General features: G+C 39.7%; 1 protein-coding gene across 1 annotated transcript in view; it reads right to left on the reverse strand.

Annotated features, from left to right (window-relative positions):
* fig4a (FIG4 phosphoinositide 5-phosphatase a) overlaps positions 1-2,288 on the reverse strand; it is a 105,734-nt gene extending 103,446 nt beyond the window's left edge. The window contains exon 1 of the mRNA XM_051655566.1: positions 2,205-2,288. The gene's annotated coding sequence lies outside the window, so the exon portion shown is untranslated. The remainder of the gene's footprint in view (positions 1-2,204) is intronic.
* Between the last annotated feature and the right edge of the window lie 21,871 nt (positions 2,289-24,159).

Consider the following 24,159-nt stretch of genomic DNA (forward strand, 5'->3'; position numbering starts at 1 on the left):
TAAGCCCACCAGTTCAGTTTAGTTCCAGCTGCCGAAGTGGATACATATCTGTGTTTTTCTGAGATGGCATCAAGAGGCTGCAAGCATCCGGCAGATGCATTTTGCAATGTCTGCGGCCAATGTATCAAGACAAGAGTGAAATGCTCCGTGGAAGCATCTGCTAAGATGTGTGAGGCCTAAAAGGCATATTTCGGGCACCTCATTTCATCTGCGAGCACTGCAAAAAAAACTCAAACTTAAAGTTTTTAATTTCAAAATGTTTTACAACTTTCACTGTTGTTGAAAAAATATATCATATATGAAAAATGTTGCGAGAATCTTTTACATATTAGTCATGGGTGAAATAAATGTATTTTTGTAGGATGGTACAGAGGGGAAAAGAGAGCCATGAAGTTTGCTATCCCAAGAATTTGGCGGGAACCCACTGACCACTCAAGCAACTGCTATTTCTGCATGGTGGACCCTTCCAAACATTGGACTGGTAAGAATGCACCCGCTATCACGTATCCGGACCTTCCTTCATCCATTGCCCCGGTGCCACACTGCCATGAGCTCCCCTTACCCACTCCTCCGGAGACAGAGCAGCCGTCTTTAGAAGAGAGCAGCAAGTCAGAGAGCGAGGAAGACGGTGTAGTTCCAGATGACAATTTCAGAGGTGGAGCTAAGGAGAGAAACCCATACTACCCCAACCAAAAAGACCTCAACGACTTGATTAGAGATCTTGGTCCCACCAAGTCCAATGCCGAGCTTTTGACGTCTAGGCTCAAGAGGTGGAACTTGTTGGATGAAAGTGTGCAAGTCGCAGATCAGAGGAAGCGTCACCAAACTTTTTCCAGCTTATTCACCCGTCAAGATGGGCTCTGCCTCTGACCAGTCTGTTTGAGGCAGTCGGAATCGCCTGTGACCAGAATGAGTGGCGCCTCTTCATTGACGGCTCATCTAGGAGCCTCAAAGCCGTGCTGCTCCATAATGGTAACAAGTACCCGTCTCTTCCCCTGGCTCACTCAGTGCACGTCAAAGAGGATTACAACAGCATCAAGACCTTGCTGGACGCCTTGAAGTATGATGAGTACATTTGGGGTCCTGATTCGTGAAGGTGATTTACAGTATAATCGTAAATCTCGAAAAACTACTCACTTCTAAATCTTTTGTAGTCATTTTTGTATTACTTTAGTATAAATACATGTTCATTTGGACATGTTGTTTTTTTCTGACTTTGTGAACGAAAAGTCACAAATCCGACCCGTTTTCTCATTGGAAATAGGTACATTTCATAATATCACTGTCCTGGTCACAAAAGCAAAGTTTGTGGGGAATAATAGCCATTTTCTATACTTTTGAGGCATAAGCAATTAGGAAATAACACTTACTAACCAGGAACAAAAACTGTGTTACATAGTGTAATCATATAATAATGTGAAATATCCTGTCCGACAACAATACTTTATAATTGTTGTTGTAGTTGTTATTGCTGTAATTATTATTATTGATTTAGTTATTGTTGCTGTTATTATTATTATTATATAAAATAAACATTTCATTCCACATATAAGCACACTTGCCCATGCATAATATAACAATGTGAATTATCCTATCTGACCAAAATACTTTTTATTATTATTATTATTATTATTATGGTAGTTGTAATAAAAATAATTATTATTATTATAATAATGTTCATTATTATTATTACCGTTATTATTGTTATGTTTTATTATTTGTATTGCTCTTTGTTGTTACTATTATTATTATTATTATTATTATTATTAAAAATCAACATTTCAAATAAAATAACAAATTTAAAAACAACCATAATAAATCAGAGTGTTTCTTTAATTATGAGCACTGTTAGCTCAGAGGACTTCAAGAAAATAAACAGTCCTAATTCACACTTTTCATACTGTAAATATTAATTTGTCTAACAGTGGACATACGAGCATCACAGGAGTGTCATTCATTTCATTTTTGTGATCAAACAGAATGTTTCAGTAATGTACCGGTTTAATTTAACATGAACACAAGAAGAAACCCTTCAAAAACATTTATAACATTAAAAACTTATTTTAAATATTCATTCATCATTATACTGTCGATTCAAAATAATAACTGATTCGGTTCTGGTGAAGTCGGACTGTTTGAGGTCTCTCATAAAATCTTTTTGTAAAAAGCATTGAGAATATTTGCCACACATAAACAGAACTTACATTTATCAGATGCATCTTGTGTGTCGTTGAAGAATGTTACAAACTAACATGCATGAACGCTACAGTGTATCATGTGACTGTCATGCCGTTCAGCTGAGACAGAAACTGCACGGGGACAAAAAGGACGAACAAAATGCGATTTAAAAAAACTGAAGTGGGAGCAGCCCGGTTCACAGTTTGAGTTTGTCGCGGTGTATTTTTGTTAGATTGAAGTTAATTTGATCTAGACTTGCTTTTCCAAAAGGAAATACCACTGCTTGCAGGGCAACAAAAGAGTTTCCGGTAAAATCCTGATTTGAAGACTTGAAAACAATTATATAGATCGATCGAGAGAGATTAATCAATGTTAGGTCTTCTCTGTGTCGTCGATATTACTTTCCATCACTGGTGTAGCCAATTAGACCCAGGCCCACCCAGAATATTAGAGATTATTCTTTGATTCAAATATATATTTATAAAGTTGTATAAAAATGCATAAATTCTGATTTCTGAAAGTGTGAAAGAAATTGTTGAATGCGCCGCTTATCTGTCTGTCAGGAAAATGTGGTAAAACAAATTTGGGTCGAAAACTTGGCCCATCCATTTTTATTGAGGCGCACCCAAAAGTAAATTCATGGCTACGCCCTTGCTTTCCATACTGTTTATATGTGGTAATATCTATATATCCGTCTGTCTCACTGTCTGTCTATCTGTCTGTCTCTGTCTATTTGTCTTTCTGTATGTCTGTCTCTATCTGTCAGTCTGACTATCTATCCGTCTGTCTATCTATCTGTCTGTCTGTCCGTCTGTCTATCTATCCGTCTGTCTCTGTCTGTCTGTCTAGCTCTCTGTCTGTCTGTCTAGCTCTCTGTCCATCTGTCTATCTATCTGTCTGTCTGTCTGTCTGTCTTTCTGTATGTCTGTCTCTATCTGTCAGTCTGTCTCTCTGTCTGTCTGTCTAGCTCTCTGTCTATCTGTCTGTCTCTGTCCATCTGTCTGTCTCTATCTGTCTGTCTATCTATCTATCTGTCTGTCTATCTGTCTTTCTGTATGTCTGTCTCTATCTGTCAGTCTGTCTATCTATCCGTCTGTCTCTCTGTCTGTCTGTCTAGCTCTCTGTCCATCTGTCTGTCTCTATCTGTCTGTCTATCTATCTGTCTGTCTGTCTGTGTCTTTCTGTATGTCTGTCTCTGTCTGTCTCTCTATCCATCCGTCTGTCTATCTATCTGTCTGTCTGTCTAGCTCTCTGTCTGTTTGTCTTTCTGTCTGTCTCTCTATCTGTCTATCTGTCTGTCTTTCTGTATGTCTGTCTGTCTGTCTCTCTATCCGTCCGTCTGTCTGTCTCTGTCCATCTGTCTATCTATCCGTCTGTCTGTCTGTCTCTCTATCTATCTGTCTGTCTGTCTTTCTGTATGTCTGTCTCTATCTGTCAGTCTGACTATCTATCCGTCTGTCTATCTATCCATCCGTCTGTCTGTCTCTGTCCGTCTGTCTATCTGTCTGTCTGTGTGTCTAGCTCTCTGTCTGTTTGTGTCTCTGTCTGTCTAGCTCTCTGTCTATCTGTCTGTCTGTCAGTCTGTCTGTCTTTCTGTCTGTCAGGAAAATTTGGTAAAAAATAAAATTTTGGGCGAAAACTTGGCCAATCCATATATGTGGTAATATCTATATATCCATCTGTATGTCTCACTGTCTGTCTATCTGTCTGTATCTGTCTGTCTGTCTAGCTCTCTGTCTATTTGTCTGTCTGTCTGTCTTTCTGTCTGTCAGGAAAATTTGGTAAAAAATAAAATTTTGGGTGAAAATTTGGCCCATCCATTTTATTTGAGGCCCTCCCAAAAGTAAATTCATGGCTACGCCCTTGCTTTCCATACTGTTTATATGTGGTAATATCTATATATCTGTCTGTCTGTCTCACTGTCTGTCTCTCCGTCTGTCTCACTGTCTGTCTCTGCCTATATGTCTGTATGTCTGTCTCTATCTGTCAGTCTGTCTGCCTGTTTCTCTGTCTGTCTGTCTAGCTCTCTCTGTCTATCTATCTGTCTGTCTGTCTTTCTGTCTGTCTCTCTATATGTCTTTCTGTCTGTCAGGAAAATTTGGTAAAAAATAAAATTTTGGGTGAAAACTCGGCCCATCCATTTTATTTGAGGCCCTCCCAAAAGTAAATTCATGGCTACATCCTTGCTTTCCATACTGTTTATATGTGGTAATATCCTTTCTAATACTGTGTCGTTTGTAAAATTGTGAACAAATTGGTGTTTTTGAATGATTCATTCATGTAAAAGATTCATTCTTTTTCACTTTCTGCTTTAAAATCGCTGACTGTCTCTGCAGGTAAAACAGTACGGTCTTTAGCATGATTACATACTTCATCCGGGACGCAAATTTATGGCATAATTACAAAATAACTTATTTTGGTTTTGTAAAGCAAACACAGTTTAAGCATAAGGAACAACTTTTTTGCTTTTACATATACTACTAGAGCCGTCCGACTTGCTGTTCTGCACATTTTTTTTTTTTTTTTTTAAATCCAGTGTTTTGAATGTGACGTCTCTTCAGCTCACGCGGCATTATGTGACAGTAAACTGTCCAGTTGAACCGCACTTCAGAATCTCACCGGAAATAGTTGGTCATCTGGGTATTTCTCTCTTACTCTTTAATAAATACTCCAATTGGCATACTGTTTTTGGCATACTCTATATGTTTTTTTAACGAATCAATGATTCACTCATAAAAGACATTCATTTGCCGCCACCAAATGTGATCTGTAGAAATGGTGACAGAACAATCATTGAACGAATCACTTTGGTGAACAGATTGAAAAGGCTTGAGTCACAGGAAAGGGTCAACATACATTCCACACCACTAATCCCTTCAACTATCTAAAGCACTGGCACACTACATTGAAAAGCACATGTATTCAATGCATACTGTGCAGTTAGCATGCTAGTATTCCATTCCAAACACAAAGACCATGAAGCTGTAGTGCTCTTCAGTTCCTCTAGATGTCGCTATTTTTGAAAACATGGTTTGAGGGCGGGTCTCCTTGACATTAGCAATAACATGTGCATGGCAACAAGTGTGTGTGTGTCTGTCTGTCTATCTCTCTATCTGTCTGTCTGTCTATCTATTATTCCCAGGAATGCATTAAGCATGCCCTTCACAAAAATGTGTGTCAGAGCATGTCTGTAAATTCAGACCTTTTAAAAGTCTTTTGTTCCCAAACCTATCTATATATGTCTGTCTGCCTCACTGTCTCTCTGTCTGTTTGTCTGTTTATCTGTCTGTCTCTGTCTATCTGTCTGTCTAGCTCTCTGTCTGTGTGTCTGTCTCTCTATCTATCTGTATGTCTGACTGTCTATCTATATATCTGGATGTCTGTCTATCCATCTGTCTGTCTGACTGTCTATCTATATATCTGGATGTCTGTCTGACTGACTGTATATCTATACATCTGTCTGTCTGACTCACTGTCTGCCTGTCTGTGTGTCTCTCTGTCTGTCTCTGTATGTCTAGCTCACTGTCTGTCTCTCTATCTTTCTGTTTGTCTTTCTGTATGTCTGTATCTATCTGTCTGTCTGTCTGTCTGTGTCTATCTATGTATCTGTATGTCTGTCTGACTGTCTATATATCTGTCTGTCTCACTCACTGTCTGTCTGTCTATTTATCTCTCTGTCTGTCTCTGTATGTCTATCTGTCTGTTTAGCTCTCTGTCTGTCTATCTGTCTCTCTCTCTGTCTGTCTGTCTGTCTAGCTCTCTGTCTGTCTGTCTCTATCTGTCTGTTGGTCTGTCTGTCTAAAAAACACTGTAATAACACTGTGTGTGTGTGTGTGTGTGCGTATGAGTACTCTGTAGTAATATTATCTATAACAGATTGCTCTTCTTTGCATAAAAGGAATGTTCTGGGTTCAATACAAGTTAAACTCAATCAACAACAATTGTGCCATAACATTTATTACCCAAAAATTATTTTGACTTTCTTCGTCCACCTTCTCTAAGAATGTTGCAATGCATTTTGAGATTGCATCCATGTGATGCTGCCTTAGAATTTTGCCAATGCTGTCTACGTAGGGATAGTGAGAAAATGATTGATTGAAAAAATGAGAAAGTGGGTAAAATATCATCCCTCAGAGAGAGTGTAACACGGACAGGCGCTGGACACAGCTTTAACTAGTTCCTCTCCGCTCTGTGTCCTGCCTGTTATTTTGACAGTATTATCACTGAGGGGGAGATAAGTTGTCTTCGGAATCAGCGTGGCGCCGCCGCGTCCCTCCCCCGCTCAGACAGGCATCCCGGGGTTTGTGTTGGCAGCACCTCAGGGTTCTGTGAAGCATCCTTCTCTCCCCACTGAAAGCCCCAAAACTTGTCCGCGCCCTCCTTTGTTTCCATCTCCTTGTCTCGCTCTTCTTCCAAATCGTACAAACAAATTCTCTCATGACTTCATACTGAAACGAAACCCTTACTGCACCATTCAATTGGCTTTAGATGTGAGAATGTTTTTTTATCATGTTGCTATGCAGTTGCTACAGAGTTCTGGCTAGTTGCTAGGGTGTTTCTAAGTTGGTGTTTACTGACCGAAGTCAAAAGAGGTCATCCTTTTGATATTCTGCTCTCTAGATCTGACTGTCCCTCCTTCAATGTAGGTCAATGGGATCTTTTCAGGTGAAAATTGTAAGTGTGAGCTGTTAGTAAAGTAACAGCCTCAACCACTTACACACTGAACGTTTAAAATGTAGTGTTAGAGATTTGTTCAAATTATTAACCCTAAATTTAAACAATAGTAATAGTGATGACTACGAACACTACTAAAAAGGAGGAGGTATTAATGACCCATTTTTCTCAGCCTGTGGAAAGTTTCATGGCGTTTTTCTCTGTGCATCCTGAGATCTCGATGTGCATTTCTCTGTGAGACACAAGCGTTTCGCTGAGTAAACGAAGAGGACGTCACCTTGAAAGGGTTTCACAAATAATTCTATTTGAGCGTCACTGAAGCACAGCTTTGACTAGAATCACTGATAATCTCAAGTACACTGAGGCACGAAAAGACAGTAAAATCCAAACACCTGCGTCAACATCACCAATCTCAATGAAAAGTTAACGAGGAAGAGATTCTAGAGATACATAAATATTCTTTCACAGATATTAAAATGACAGTAAATATTATAGGATTGCCAGACCTTTGACTAAACAGCATATAGTTTGGTTCACATAAAGTGCATTTATATGCACAGCAATGCGCTGATAACTACCAAAAATCAGCTTATTCAAAAAAATCTGGCAATGCAAGAAAGCCGCTTTTATGCGAGATTTAAAATCATTGGGTAATTTTCTGGTTTTGACGTCAAAACGTAAACAGTCATGTGCACAACTCTTGCACACATTGGCTAAACTGGTAATAGCACTGATCAACATGTTTACATGCAACGCAAAATCGGCGTAGTGTGCAAAAATCTTTGTGTAACAATCAGTTTAGCTTAAACCGTTTATGACCATACCCGGATAATGGAAAACAGTTTAAGCCGTTAACACGACCTGACATGTTGTACGTGTATTAAGCATAATCAGTGTAAAAACATGTATGTAAACAAGTTCATGGAGTGCTTTTAAATGCACAACAATACACTAATAACTACCAAAAATCAGCTTATTCAATTAACATGACAATGCAAGAAAACCGTGTTTGCAATTGTCAGATTATTCTATGCTTTTGACGTCAAAAAGTGAACAGTCATGCACACATTATATATGCTGGTAAGTATGCAGAAGAAGGTGTTTATGAAGGTAAAATAGTGCCTAAATGATTTGCATGCACAGAGTAAGATTTGTGAAAGCATAAATAAAAATAAATGGCATGTGCACAGAATGTTTGGTAAAGGCATATATCAAGTTGCAAGCATAAGAAAAAAATATTAGCAATACTTTAATGCTTTTAAGTGTGTTGTGAATCTGTAATTTCGTATTAACACAGAGTAAATTTGGTGTGTATTCTTTTTTATCGCACTTACAATTTTGGCACTGTTTTTGCGCCTAAACACGGCCAAAAACATTACAAACCTGCAATCAGTGATATGCAAGCAAAGAAAGATTGTCATGAACAGCAAAATGGATTGAACATGTAGAATCAGTCTGTATGTGTAAAATAAACTACAGCAAACGTGTAAATGACTGGTGTTTGTGGCATAAATATTTTCCAGAAATAATCCGATATAAACTGTTCAGTCTTCCCTTTGTTGCGCTCACACTTTTGGCATGAATTTCTCACTGAAGCAAGTTTTGCAAGCCCGAGGGGGAAGGCGGGTCTACCTCTTCTAGTAACCAATCAAATGAGGTTTTTGTTGACCAGTTTACTCTGACCTGATTGGTTTAATAACGTGACAGACAGCTGCTTCTTCAGACGGCTCAGCATCGTTTCTCTGGGTATCTCGCCTCTCTTAAATATTAACTGAAATATTAATACATACACGATTTAAATATTTGTACTATTAATTATCATTGGAAAGGCATTTTGGTGAATAGATGGAATTAGCTGGTATCACAGAACTCATGCTAAAAAAATAGTTCCATCCATCCATCCATTTGCCATGCCAGCGATAATTGAAAGTAATTAAAATATAATTAAAATAATGAACAGCAACAAGAAGAAACATTTGAACATCAGATTGATATTTATATCAATAAATGGTGTCAGCTCTGGGTATCTCAGCGAGTAAAGACGCTGACTACCACTCCTGGAGTTGCGAGTTCAAATCCAGGGCATGCTGAGTGACTCCAGTCAGGTCTCCTAAGCAACCAATTGGCCTGGTTGCTAGGGAGGGTAGAGTCACGTTGGGTAACCTCCTCGTGGTCGCTATAATGTGGTTCTCGCTCTCGGTGGGGCGTGTGGTGAGTTGTGCGTGGATGCTGCAGAGAATAGCGTGAAGTCTCCACACGTGCTATGTCTTAGCGGTAACGCACTCAACAAGCCATGTGATAAGATGCGCGGATTGAGAGACGCGGAGGCAGCTGAGATTCGTCCTCCGCCACCCGGATTGAGGCGAGTCACTACACCACCACGAGGACCTAGAGCACATTGGGAATTGGGCATTCCAAATTGAGGGGGTGGAAATAAATAAATAAATGGTGTCAGCTCAACTTTACACTCGCAATAAAAGAACATATATGTATTAATATTTCAGTTTAATATTTAAGAGAGAAGAGATACCCAGATGAGCCATATGAAGAACAATCAGTCTTTCATATTATTAAACCATTCAGGTCAGAGTAAGCTGGTCAAGGAAAACCTCACTTGATTGGTTACTAGAAGCAGGCAGACCTGCCTTCCCCGCTTGCAAAACTCTTTTCAGTGAGAAATTCATGCAAAAACAGTGCCAAAAGTGTAAGCGCGAAAAAAGGAAGTCAGAAGAATACACACCAAATTTACTTTAAATTCACAACACATGAATTACACTTATGCAAAGCATTAAAGTATTGCTAATATTTTTTCTTACGCTTGCAACTTGATTTACACCTTTACAAAACGTTCTGTGCACATGCCATTTATTTTTACGCTTGCCATTTAATTTAGGCTTTCACAAATCTATTCTGTGCATGCAAATCATTTAGGCACTATTTTACCTTCATAGGTGTTTACACAGGTAATGGGCCACAATGTATGTGTGCCAATCAGTTTATGCTTAAACCGTTTACGATTTTACCTGGATAAAGGAAAACCGTTTAAGTTGTTTACACAACCTGACACCTGTTGTCTGTTTCTTAAGCATAATCAGTGTTAAAACATGCATGTAAACATGCTCATCGAGTGCGTTTATATGCACACCAATAAGCTGATAAGTACCAAAAATCTGATTATTCAAAAAATCTGGCATTTTCAAGTCATTTTTTTTTACTATAAACCTTCACTTTCACTCTCCTAAGAGTTCTTTTTGGTGATTTACATTCTTCATGCATATTGCCACCTACTGGGCAGGAAGGTGAATTTATAGTAAAAAGGAACTTAAATATTGATCTTTTTCTCACCCACACCTATCATATTACTTTTAAAGATATGGATTTAACCACTGGAGTAAATGGATAAATTTTATGCTGCCTTTATGTGACTTTTTGAGCTCAAATTGTCAGTGTTTTGTATTTTAGTTAACATGACAACAGATCCAATGAAAACATGCATATGAAATGCTCAGGAAACAATGAAGGTTGAGTGATTGACTTTACATTTTTACAAGCTATTTAAGAAGTGCCATTTTCCAACAATAAGAGTAAAAAAAGACTAAAAATAACACATTTGTACTTTTCTTTTACTTGGAATGTAAATGTTATGGACTGCGTTAATATGGTTACTGTCTCTTTAAGAGAGTTTTCGAACATGAATAAATATTGAAGGCACTCTGCACAGTTTGTTTCGCTGAGTTTAATCTTTTGAGAGCTGTAAAGTCGCATTATTTTCGTACTGTGTCGTGTTGTTGCATCTGTATTAAGTTTACTTTAAGTATTCTTTTATTTTGTTCAAATAAAGAATATTTTTTCATTATGCAATGCAAGGAATGAGGATTTCATGAGGATTTAGGGGTCCCCAATAATCAAAACAAGCAAGTACAACGCCCCAAATATTTATACCATGATCAATGGAAACATGTAAATGCTTCACGCTGCTGCAATGCTTCTGATCCCTTAAATACCGGATGATGCTGACGGTCAGCAACTGTTATGTCACACATGATGAAAGTTTTTTCATCAACATGTGGACATGCCAGCCCAATTTTTGAAAGACCCACCGGGAATTCCCCCGATCCCACTCCGGCCTTAGAGAGAAGGACAAAGATAGTGTTGTGTCAGGGGTTTGGGGTGCCTTCTCTTATGCTCACTGTCTGATCTGTGCTTATAACGATAGGTGAGACACCTCAGGAGTCAGGCAGAGGTCAATGACCCCAAAACTCCCACTGAACACTAAAAGATTCACATTTTCCTTATTAAAATGTTTATATAAAAAGATATTAAATATCACTTCTGAAATGGCTGGGAAATTAAACACGTTAATTTCTGCGATTAATAACGCATAAAAAATAATTAACACAATTAATGAAGTATCTGTTTTATTTACTTCCTGAATCTTCACTAATGTTTTTCCCCAGATTCCTGTGGCTAAAATTGGCATATATATATTTTCAGGAGCAGGGGCGCATTAATGCTCCGGCATACATGGGCTGAAGCCCAGGGGGCCACGCTTCCACAGGGGCCCTATTCACGACGTCTGACACCTTATTCTCCTCTATCGATGTTCGTGGGAGGAGCGTATCTAAACGTGTTCAGCAGGAGACTCTGATTTAAACATGGAGACAGTGCGCAACAACAAAAGCGTCTGTGTTGCGCATGTTCATAGAATAACAGTTAATAAAAGAATACATTTTTAAAAATGAATTAATTGAATCTGCCCATTTTGTCCAATTATTAAAGTCCACTAGAAAACTTTTAATTACAGCATGTCCTCTAATTTGATGGCATGCACACATATACTTTTTATCAAAGATTTATTGTATAAAATGATGAGAATTTACAAATTTTTTCCGCAAATCATCCCGCAGGCTGGAGCTGACTCCTTGGCGGGCCGGAATCGGCCCACGGGCCTGATGTTTGACACCCCTGTTTTACATGGAGCTGGTCAACTCATGGGAGCCGAACACTACTCATTTTATCTCTGTAACCCAACTGCTTTGGACACTTTTGTTCGTGAAAATGTTTACTGAATTATGTCTGACTGCAATAGCACATTTCATCAATGGCATCGTTAAATGAAAACATTGGTTATGGAAAAGTATGCCGTAATATAAACAAAGAAAAATTATTAAGTGCAGCTTCAAAGCGAGAAACCTTATGGAAAGCAAAATGCTAAAAACTGCTAATTCAGGGGGGCCTGGGTAGCTCAGCGAGTAAAGACGCTGACTATCACACCTGGAGTCACGAGTTCGAATCTAGGGTGTGCTGAGTGACTCCAGCCAGGTCTCCTAAGCAACCAAATTGGCCTGGTTGCTAGGGAGGGTAGAGTCACATGGTGTAACCTCCTCGTGGTCGCTATAATGTGGTTCGCTCTCGGTGGGGTGCATGGTGAGTTGTGCGTGGATGCCGCGGAGAATAGCATGAAGCCTCCACATGCACTAGGTCTCCGCAGTAACGTGCTCAACAAGTCACGTGATAAGATGCGCGGATTGACGGTCTCAGATGCGGAGGCAACGGAGATTCGTCCTCTGCCACCCGGATTGAGGCGAGTCACTACACCACCACGAGGACTTAGAGCACATTGGGAATTGGCCATTCCAAATTGGGGAGAAAAAGGGGAGAAAAAAAAACAAACAAAAAACTGCTATTTCATTCGGATTAATTTCTATCGTGATGGATGTGAGTTCTTGCAAACAAAAAGACAGGGAGCATCTCAGTCGCACTATGTTCATTGCATACGTTTGAGTCCAGGCCTCTATCAGGTTGTTTAGTCGTATTATCATGTGTTATTCTGAGTGGAGGACACATCTGACCTAAGCGTCCAGATAAAAGATGTTTCAGCCAGCACCAAAACTTACATACAACTTCAACCTCTGGTCTAAAGCCCCAAAACTACACACTTTACGTAGAAACCTTCAACCAACATATTGCTTAGTTTTTGTTAGCTTTCCTTAAAAGCAGATGCAAACTTGTATGTACTTTTCATTAAAACAATCACCATCGTGTTAAAGAAAAAATGTGTACAACAATGCAGTGTGCTCACTTCCGGTGTAACATCAGGCACAATTTTTAACATATCTTTGTTGACTCAGTATACTCAAATGTAAGACATTGTCACACAAAATGTAATTAAAAGTGCAAATAACCTTATCTATTTCCCAGATGATTTGAATCTTTTGGTTTAAATATCTTTATGGCTGTGAGCTTGCGATTCTGTGTTTGGCCTCAATGCTTTAACGATTTTTTGCAATACTGAAGACGCCAACAGCAATTCCTTCTGATTAAAGAGTCAAACATAGATCATGTCTGGTATTTCTAAATTATTTACTAAGTAAAGCTAACATCTCAGAACTCAGTAAAGCTCGTCTGATCTTTGGTTGCACGTCTGTGTATTGCTGTGTTGCAGTCATGTTGTTTACTTAGCATGATAAGCTATGATGGATGTCTAGTGACCATTAAACAGGTCACATCTACATAACAGCAGATAACAAAAAACCATCAACATGCAGCTTACGAGACTCTGCTTACTGAACTACACTTTTACATTTTCTGATGAAAATGTGACTGGTGCTTACCCATAAAACACTTGCCATCATGATGGTTGCCAGGGCATTGCTATGCGGTAGCTAAGGTGATGTTCTGAGTGGCCTTTAGAGCGTTGCTATGCAGTAGCTAAGGTGGTGTTCTGAGTGGCCTTTAGAGCATTGCTATGCAGTTACTATGGTGTTCTGAGTGGCCTTTAGAGCGTTGCGATGCAGTTGCTATGGTGTTCTGAGTGGCTTTTAGAGCGTTGCTATGCAGTTGCTATGGTGTTCTGAGTGGCCTTTAGAGCATTGCTATGCAATTGCTATGGTGTTCTGAGTGGCCTTTAGAGCGTTGCTATGCAGTTGCTATGGTGTTCTGAATGGCCTTTAGAGAGTTGCTGTGCAGTAGCTAAGGTGGTGTTCTGAGTGGCCTTTAGAGCATTGCTATGCAATAGCTGTAGTGTTCTAAGTGGCCTTTAGAGCATTGCAATGCAGTTGCTGTAGTGTTCTTAGTGAACTATAGAGCATTGCTATGCAGTTGCTATGGTGTTCTGAGTGGCCTTTAGAGCATTGCTATGCAGTTGCTATGGTGTTCTGAGTGGCTTTTAGAGCGTTGCTATGCAGTTGCTATGGTGTTCTGAGTGGCCTTTAGAGCATTGCTATGCAGTTGCTATGGTGTTCTGAGTGGCCTTTAGAGCGTTGCTATGCAGTTGCTATGGTGTTCTGAATGGCCTTTAGAGAGTTGCTGTGCAGTAGCTAAGGTGGTGTTCTGAGTGGCCTTTAGAGCATTGCTATGCAATAGCTGTAGTGTTCTAAGTGGCCTTTAGAGCATTGCCATGCAGTTGCTGTAGTGTTCTTAGTGAACTATAGAGCATTGCTATGCAGTTGCTATGGTGTTCTGAGTGTCCTTTAGAGCGTTGCGATGCAGTTGCTATGGTGTTCTGAGTGGCCTTTAGAGCGTTGCGATGCAGTTGCTATGGTGTTCTGAGTGGCTTTTAGAGCGTTGCTATGCAGTTGCTATGGTGTTCTGAGTGGCCTTTAGAGCATTGCTATGCAGTTGCTATGGTGTTCTGAATGGCCTTTAGAGAGTTGCTGTGCAGTAGCTAAGGTGGTGTTCTGAGTGGCCTTTAGAGCATTGCTATGCAATAGCTGTAGTGTTCTAAGTGGCCTTTAGAGCATTGCCATGCAGTTGCTGTAGTGTTCTTAGTGAACTATAGAGCATTGCTATGCAGTTGCTATGGTGTTCTGAGTGGCCTTTAGAGCATTGCTATGCAGTTGCTATGGTGTTCTGAGTGGCTTTTAGAGCGTTGCTATGCAGTTGCTATGGTGTTCTGAGTGGCCTTTAGAGCATTGCTATGCAATTGCTATGGTGTTCTGAGTGGCCTTTAGAGCATTGCTATGCAGTTGCTATGGTGTTCTGAATGGCCTTTAGAGAGTTGCTGTGCAGTAGCTAAGGTGGTGTTCTGAGTGGCCTTTAGAGCATTGCTATGTAGTTGCTGTAGTGTTCTAAGTGGCCTTTAGAGCATTGCCATGCAGTTGCTGTAGTGTTCTTAGTGAACTATAGAGCATTGCTATGCAGTTGCTATGGTGTTCTGAGTGGCCTTTAGAGCATTGCTATGCAGTTGCTATGGTGTTCTGAGTGGCTTTTAGAGCGTTGCTATGCAGTTGCTATGGTGTTCTGAGTGGCCTTTAGAGCATTGCTATGCAGTTGCTATGGTGTTCTGAGTGGCCTTTAGAGCGTTGCTATGCAGTTGCTATGGTGTTCTGAATGGCCTTTAGAGAGTTGCTGTGCAGTAGCTAAGGTGGTGTTCTGAGTGGCCTTTAGAGCATTGCTATGCAATAGCTGTAGTGTTCTAAGTGGCCTTTAGAGCATTGCTATGCAGTTGCTATGGTGTTCTGAATGGCCTTTAGAGAGTTGTTGTGCAGTTGCTAAGGTGGTGTTCTGAGTGGCCTTTAGAGCATTGCTATGTAGTTGCTGTAGTATTCTAAGTGGCCTTTAGAGCGTTGCCATGCAGTTGCTGTAGTGTTCTTATTGAACTTTAGAGCATTGCTATGCAGTTGCTATGGTGTTCTGAGTGGTCTTTAGAGCATTGCTATGCAGTTGCTATGGTGTTCTGAGTGGTCTTTAGAGTTTTGCTGTGCATTTGCTATGGTGTTCTGAGTGTCCTTTAGAGCGTTGCTACGCAGTTGCTATTGTGTTCTGAGTGGCTTTTAGAGTGTTGCTATGCAGTTGCTGTTGTGTTATGAGTAGCCTTTAGAGCATTGCTATGCAGTTGCTATGGTGCTCTGCATTATTGCTAGACCATAGCATTGCTAGTTGGTGCTCACTGACCTAAGTTAAAAGAATTTGATTAGAAATATTTGTTTTCATATTGAGGTCTCTAATTTTTTGATTGAAGACTTTGGTACCTTGAGTACAGTTTGAGACTTTGTCAAGTTTGATTTGAGGTATCATTAATGTTTATAGCACAAACAGGACGAGTTACACGCCAGATTTTAATACTCAGTGTTAATTTGTTCAAATACTCCTCATGCGTGTGTGTGTGTTAAGTGTAAGTGTACAGTATAATAAAGGCTCTCAGCATTTCAAACATTTTCCTCTGTGGACACAGTGAGTTCACGCTCAGGTCTCGAACCAGTCAGGTAAACATTGGCGACCCTCTTGAAAGTTTCCTCCTTTCTCATTATTTCAGTGATGTACGGTGTGTTACAGTTTCAAGTGCCCTACTTTTTTGTTGTGAAATATTATTCTAATTTTAATGACTATACATAGGCTCTATTGTAAAACCTAGTGAGCTGCCTATTTAGGCAGCATTTTAAGACATCACAGGTGCACCCTCAGGGCTGTTCCAAAACAAACCTAATTTATTCAAAGACAACTTTGAGCTTAGAGAAAATAATCCATCCAAATATTTCATTCAATACCAAAAACGTTAATAAAAATAGTTTAATCTTATTAAAAATGGGCTATTTCAACTAATATTTGTGTGTGATATGTATTTTAATGCTTATTAGACATTGTGCCATTCCCTTAGCAACAAGCTAACATCAAAGTCTTGGAATCTATTGTGAGAGGAGCGCTATTTTTGTGGCGTGCATAGTTCCAAAGTCACTTATAAGGTGACTTAGAAGGTAGCTGCCTATGTAGACTGTAGACAGCAATGCAGCCCCCTAGGTTTTAAATGTTAAGTGTGCTTAAGTGGACGACTTCACACATACAGTACAAACACACACAGGTCTGTGTAATGTTTCAGTCTGTCAGTTTACACTTTAGTGACACAAGGCCAATGTGAAGCTAAACTCGATGCTGGCACAAGACACGCCTGAACTATCCCAAACTAATTAGAGAGACTAATGGAGCATCCAGCTCTTATCAGCTCAACTCTGGAGCTTTAGAGTGAAGAACTGACTCTCTCTTTACCCCTTATTTCTCAGATGGAAAGACAAAGAACAGGGATAATTAGTAAGTCAAGTGTTAAAGAAATATTCCGGTTTCAATACAAGTTAAGCTCAGTCGACAGCATTTGTGGCATAATGCCACAATATGAGTTGCCACTTTCTGCATGAGTTTTCAAGTTGGAAATCTGAGACTATGTCCACATTAATCCAGATAAATTAGAAAACTGTGTTTTTGCTTTCAAAACATTGTCTGTCCACACTAAAACGTATGAAAAGTGCTTAAGCCCACTTACTGCGCATGCGAAGAATCACCATACCATGTATGGTTCTGAAATGCACCGTAAACTTCCCGTAGCCTTTGAAGGAATGCAATGTTAAGGTTGTACAAACTAAGTAACATTTATATTTAACAACGCTATCAAACTGGATAACAGGCACAACAATGCCGTTACATCATGGGCCGCTATCTTGATGGTTTTGGGTTGAATGGATCCCATGAATGGAAAAAAGGAGAAATTGCATCACATGACAACAAATACGTCCCAGTTTTTCCAGTCCACACTATGACGCGAAAACGATGTTTTCACATTTATCCACTTGGCATGGCGTTTTCGAAAAGCTCAGTTTTTGCTGGACAAGACGACATCTCAGTGAGGATGGAAGGCCAAAATGTAGAGAAAAAGATGCAATTTCAAACAAAATCATATTAGTGTGGACGTGGCCTGACTTCCGGTGGTAATGTTCCGAGTTCCATTCAACAAGGAAAGTCGGAATTTCCTAAGAATCAAATATTCACCATTTCATTCTGTTGCCGCAAAATATTAACTTCTATTTAGAGATTACTGGACATTGTTGAACTACGTGAAAATAGGTTTAATAAAATTGGAACAAATTTTAATTTTATGTATTTTAAAATGAAATATTGATTTTCTTGGACAACATTCTTCCTGCCCTTTCTATGCCATCCCTCCTTTCTCTTCTTCTTTTTCTCTCTTTTTTTCTTAAATAATTATTTACATGCAAGGTCACAGCAGCTGTGAGGGAAATTTAGGGAGTGTGTGTCTGACAAAGAGAGTGAGACACAAAAAAAAGCGAGTGATAGTGAACGCGGGAGGAAAACCGAGGAAGAGATTGTACTCCCCTTCTCTCTGCCTGCTCCTCAAGGCCGAATCTCCTCCTCCTGTGCGCGAGTTTGGCAGGTCATACAGCGATGGGCCAGCAGAAATACTGTACTACACTGTTCCTTATCAAAAAACCCTACAGGGCAAGACACACCTGGGAGCTGACGGAGAGAGAGAGCTTCATTCGAAAGGTTTGGGATGTGTGTTGTTTGCATAGGGATACAGTCAAAAACAGCAGCTCTACTGTACAGCAGGAGTTACGATAGGAGGAACATAAAAGCAATTGTGTTTCATCAAATCTTCAATGCCAACTGTTTCTTTTGAGCTAGTGTTTATATGTGTGCGTATATGTGTGTGCATGTGTGTGTGTTTGCAATGGGAAATAAGCACCTGCGTAAACCAACAATGTCACAGCCCACGCAAACTCACACCTGTTAGTAAAAACAAACACTCACGGACACACAAGCACACACCAAAACATGCTCCACACACGAACATAAACGCACACGCTTTAAATACTCAAGCTGGATTGCTATGAAGCCCCTTAGAGGACAGGGAGGGAATTTATTTTCTGAAATAGTTTTGCGTTCCCTCGCAAATATGTTCAGAATATCTTTATCCATCCCTTATGAAAATCAATCATGGTTTTACTTCAGTAATTATAGGTGAACTATGGTTTTCCATGCAACATGGACACAAGAGGCTACAGTAATTGTCTTTTTTAAATTCTGCCATTTTTTTAAAGGGCCAGACACATGTGAGCACCAATCTTTTCTCTCTTCCGTAGTCCGCAAAAGTGATTTTTCTGTTAAAATCTTGGTTAGGTTTAGGTTTGAGCATTGCAGGGTCTAAGGGGCGGGACTAGGGGGGAGCATTGCCCCCCTTGATTTTCCATGTGCTCCCCCCCCCAGTCTGTTGGCAAAATTACCAAGTGGGACAAAGAGAGAACCTATTCCCTGCCCTCATGGTCAAAATGCCCTCTACAGATCACATCCTAGTACCATTCATGTGTACAGGTTATTGACATAGATCAGTCATTTGTATTTCATAAATAAATATGGAAATAGTAACCAATTTTTTCCTTTCTTAACCTTGTGAGACCCCGCGTCCACATGCGTGGACATTACGTTTTGGCTTCGCTATAGGCTACGCTTAATTAATTATTTTTTTAAACCAGCTGATCTCAGTTCAGGACACTCTGGGCTGTCATTAAAGGTTTAAACTTTCAGCGCACCGAGTCATGTCACAAAACAACACTGTCTTTTGGAGAAACGGCAACAGAACTACATCTGGTATGAAACCAGGGGATCGTAGAGCACATTCCAGACGAGTCCATCTTGGTTCTAGACGCCGGGTGCTTGGTGACTGGTTTAGGCTCGTATGGCGATTCCCACCGTGGATCTGGACCCAGCACTATCAAGGTCCATCCACAGCATTCCGCCCAGGAGCCCTGACGTCAGCCGGGCCTGATAAGGGGGTCCAGCAGAGCCAGGGGGGTTTAGACTAACAGAGACAGCCCTCGATAAGAGCTCAGACTGATAAGAGCCGAGACTGTGGAGCCCTATTGTTCTAGAGGATCCTCCAAAACTCTGAGTGTTATAATGACATGTATGTTTGTGCAGAATTGAAACACATGTGCACACACACAATGACACCGTTAACAAACGTACGTATCCTCAACAAACAGGAATATGGCCTCACTTATCAGCCTGTATGCTGTATGACCTGCTGAATGGAGATACTCATCGCTGCTATTATTTCCTGCCATTGTAATGCTGTTGTGTGTGCGTATATGTGCACCCTTAGGAAAGAAAATATTCAATATTTCAATTTCAATTTTAGTGTGCTTTATCTGCGTGGCAAATACGATATTGTATTGCCAAAACGTTTGCAGCATACCTTTGTACAACAGACATTTTTCTATACTTTACAATAAGGTTGCATTTGTTAACATTAGTTAACATGAACTAATGACGAACAATACTTTTACAGCATTTATTCATCTTTATTAATGTTACTTTCAACATTATTAAAATTAACTTTTAATGTGTTAGTATATGGCCAGTTCTCACCAAACCTGCCAACAAAATATCCTTGTCATATGTAATCCCAAATCAATACAATATATACTGTATATGATATATATATATATATATGATTACACAGTCGTTGTTTTATATTTAGCTTAAAAAACGAAGCCTACATATAGAACCATTATGTTTTTTTGGATTGTGATATTATTTTTTAGGACACTTAAGCACATTTTACTCCTCAGTTCTCATTACCATAAAACACGTCCAGATGTTTCACATTTACTGTTCCCATTGTTTTTATTGATGATTCTTATTGCCCTTAAACAGTTGTTGTTTTATTGTATAAATTGTTCAATTGTTGTTCAATGATTTTTTTTTATTTTTTATTAATATCTGCAGACATTAAAAGTAGAACTAATGATACATCATACTACTATGATGTATAAATACTTTACAAATTAAATAATATATTTATTTTTTTTCCACATTGCGATAATTATAATAAGGGGGTAAAATGTGCATAATTGCCATGAAAATAATGTCACAATGTAAAAAGTTGGTTTCATTTTCTACATGCAATATATAATTTATTATTTGTTCATGTTAGTTCATTTATGCATTTGGCAGACGCTTTTATCCAAAGCGACTTACAGTTCCCTTATTACAGGGACAATCCCCCTGGAGCAACCTGGAGTTAAGTGCCTTGCTCAAGGACACAATGGTGGTGGCTGTGGGGATTGAACCAACAACCTTTTGCTTACCAGTTCAGTGCTTTAGTCCACTACACCACCACCACTATTTTATGAATAATGTTTTTAACAGGGGCCTGGGTATCTCAGCGAGTAAAGACGCTGACTATCACACCTGGAGTCGCGAGTTCGAATCCAGGGCGTGCTGAGTGACTCCAGCCAGGTCTCCTAAGCAACCAAATTGGCCTGGTTGCTAGGGAGGGTAGAGTCAAATGGGATAACCTCCTCGTGGTCATTATAATGTGGTTCTCGCTCTCGGTGGGGCGCGTGGTGAGCTGTGCGTGGAATCCGCGGAGAATAGCGTGAAGCCTCCACACACGCTTAATCTCCGCGGTTACGTGCTCAACAAGCCACGTGATAAAATGCGCGGATTGACGGTCTCGGATGTGGAGGCAACTGAGATTCGTCCTCCACCACCCGGATTGAGGCGAATCACTACACCACCTCGAGGACTTAGAGCGCACTGGGAATTGGGCATTCCAAATTGGGGAGAAAAGGGGAGAAAAAAAAATCTAAATAAATACAAAAATTATGTTTTTAACAGACTTTACAGGTATCATTAACAAAACAAAACTTATCGAGATTAATAGTTTATTTTTACGAATCGAACCTTATTGTAAAGTGTTACCAAAATTTTGTCATGTAAAATAAATTAAAACAAGTAATATGAACAAATAATGTGAAATATTTCAATTGACATCATAATTGTTTCTCCTAGACACCAATAAGATTCAATGGAGAGAAAATGGAGACTTCTGTTGAAGTCCCTTGAGAGAAAGACTCCAGTAATCTCACGTGTCTCGTCTAGAGTTTAAGAAGAGATCTCGACTGTGACAGAATCTGAGCATCATTTGAGACAAAGTCTGCGATCAAAAGTCAAAAATCTCAGTATGAACTCAAACATTTCTCAGCTCAGATCATTTAGTCTTGGAAGAATTAGATATTATATCCATATACATTTATAGCTCTGTACTCTTACTGGATGTCAACTCATTGACTCATTTGTGTCTATTTTTATTTCTCATTAGGAGACTGTGATTTGTTTATCAATAAAAAATTATGTTATCAAGGTTAGGGCCGTCAATACCCAATATATGGTGCTTAATATCAATATATAGCAGCTTATGGTTGAACATTCTGAGCAAATTTTTGGACATACAGACACAACTCATCACATTTTAGACAACTTTATTAGTTATTGTGTTTAACTGGAGCTGATCAGAGGTCGTGTGGACGGGGCCCTCGTTATCAGCGCAAAACCATTAAAACGGCAAAAGATCCTGGTTGTGATGACGTTGCACAATTGTGATAGCGCTAATAAAGGCAATCAATATTTTCTCAACCTTCTCCCATTTCCCTCTGTCCACAATTCTACCCATCCTCTATTATCACTTGTAAACTTCTGCAGACATGAATGATTCCTTGAATCATGCAGCTTGTTGAGGAAAGGCGTGCTGTTACTTTACGGTTTTCGCTGATTTACAATTGTATCTATGCGAAATATGTCTAGACACCAGAGAATATCAGAGAGACTTTGCTGTGGGCTCTTTTGACTTGGGCCAATAAAGGCGAGGGTATACTTCATTTTCCCATGTGCCATTCCATCTTACGCACAGTCGAGCATTCAACCTTTCCAAATATACTCTTTTGACTCTGAGCCTCACAGACGTGACCTACGACTGCTTTGTGTTACTCTTTTAGTAGTCGATGGCAGGCACATGTGACGACAACATGCAAAGACTGGCCAGAAATACTGGGCTGCATGCGGACAGTCCACATGTACTGTGCTAATGACGACGTGCGTCACGCGTACTGTGTATTAGACATACCGCCACAAGGAAAACCGAAGTATCCACAGTTTTCCTAAGAAACCACAGTTCAGCGGCAATGTAAAAAATTACAGAAACGAGTGATCCAGATGAAGAATAACAACCATTTTAAGTGTTAATTGGAATTAAAATGAGTTCAGGCCCAACTTGTGCAGTTTTGGCTGTCACTACCTATTGATTTTCCTTCATTTGAACGATCTTAATATTGATTCTTAAATCCCAAGAGCAATCTTTTACTCTATGCGCAACCATCCACTACAATGAGAGAAAACTGCGTAGCATTTGCAACCAAATTTTGCGTTATTCAACTAAAATGTTTGTGATTCGCCACTGAAATCGGAACATTTACTAGCCACTCACCATTGATTTTGTAGACTAATGGGGAAGAAGTTTTGTGCACCGTGTTTAAAGTAGTTTGACTCGTTCCGTGTGTGTCCAAAGATGAGATCTACGTGACCTATTTGCCATAGAATAACATCTCCTTTAGTACCCTTTATGTTCTCTAGTCACTTGTTGATCAAAAACAAAACAAACAAAAAGACATTTAACTCTAATCACACATAGCACGGATGTGGTAAAGCCACTGGTGTCTCTCTCGTTAACATGCACTCATTTACAGATGCTCTTTACAGAACTGCCAGTTGTCTTAAAGAGACAGTACCGGGGGGCCTGGGTAGCTCAACAAGTAAAGACACTGACTATCACCCCTGGAGTCATGAGTTCAAATCCAGGGCATGCTGAGTGACTCCAGCCAGGACTCCTAAGCAACCAAATTGGCCCGGTTGCTAGGGAGGGTAGAGTCACATGGGGTAACCTCCTCGTGGTCGCTATAATGTGGTTCTCGCTCTCGGTGGGGCACGTGGTGAGTTGTGCGTGGATGCCATGGAGAACAGCGTGAAGCCTTCACACGTGCCAGGTCTCCACGGTAACGCACTCAACAAGTCACGTGATAAGATGCGCGGATTGACACGTCTCAGACACGGAGGCAACTGAGATTCTTCCTCCGCTACCCAGATTTTCCGGAGTCACTACACCACCACAACAACTTAGAGCGCATGGGGAATTGAACATTCCACATTGGGGAGAAAAAGGAAAAAAAAAAAAAAAAATCAAAAAACAGTTTTTAACAAATCAATTTAAATACTTGTAAATAGTACAAATTATGTAATTAAACAATAAACGTACTCCATCAATAAATATATGCAATATATTATCATTATTATATTGCATTACATGGATTTGTCCATTTTAAAAAGCTAAAATATGACCAAAATAATGAAAACTATGAAACCACTCATAGCAACACCCTGGCAACAACTTACAACACCCTAGCATTGTGACCAGGGGCAAAACATATATTTCCTTAAAAAAGATCCTCTCACTGTCTTCAGCACTGAACATTTTGCCAACAGAGCAAATTGATGTTATCATTTGTAAAAGCTAAAATATCAGTGTTTCAGTGACTCAGTGACCAGAGTATGATTAAAAGATCTAATGAATCACAAACTTTACCAGTGCAGGAAATACTCATGTGAATCAAAACCGCAGAGTGAGAATGCGGCTGTGTGTTTTGGTGCAGATGAAAGTGTGTGTGTGTGTGTGTGTGTGTGTTC

Source organism: Myxocyprinus asiaticus, chromosome 25, assembly GCF_019703515.2.
Source record: "Myxocyprinus asiaticus isolate MX2 ecotype Aquarium Trade chromosome 25, UBuf_Myxa_2, whole genome shotgun sequence".
Classification (NCBI taxonomy): Eukaryota; Metazoa; Chordata; class Actinopteri; order Cypriniformes; family Catostomidae; genus Myxocyprinus; species Myxocyprinus asiaticus.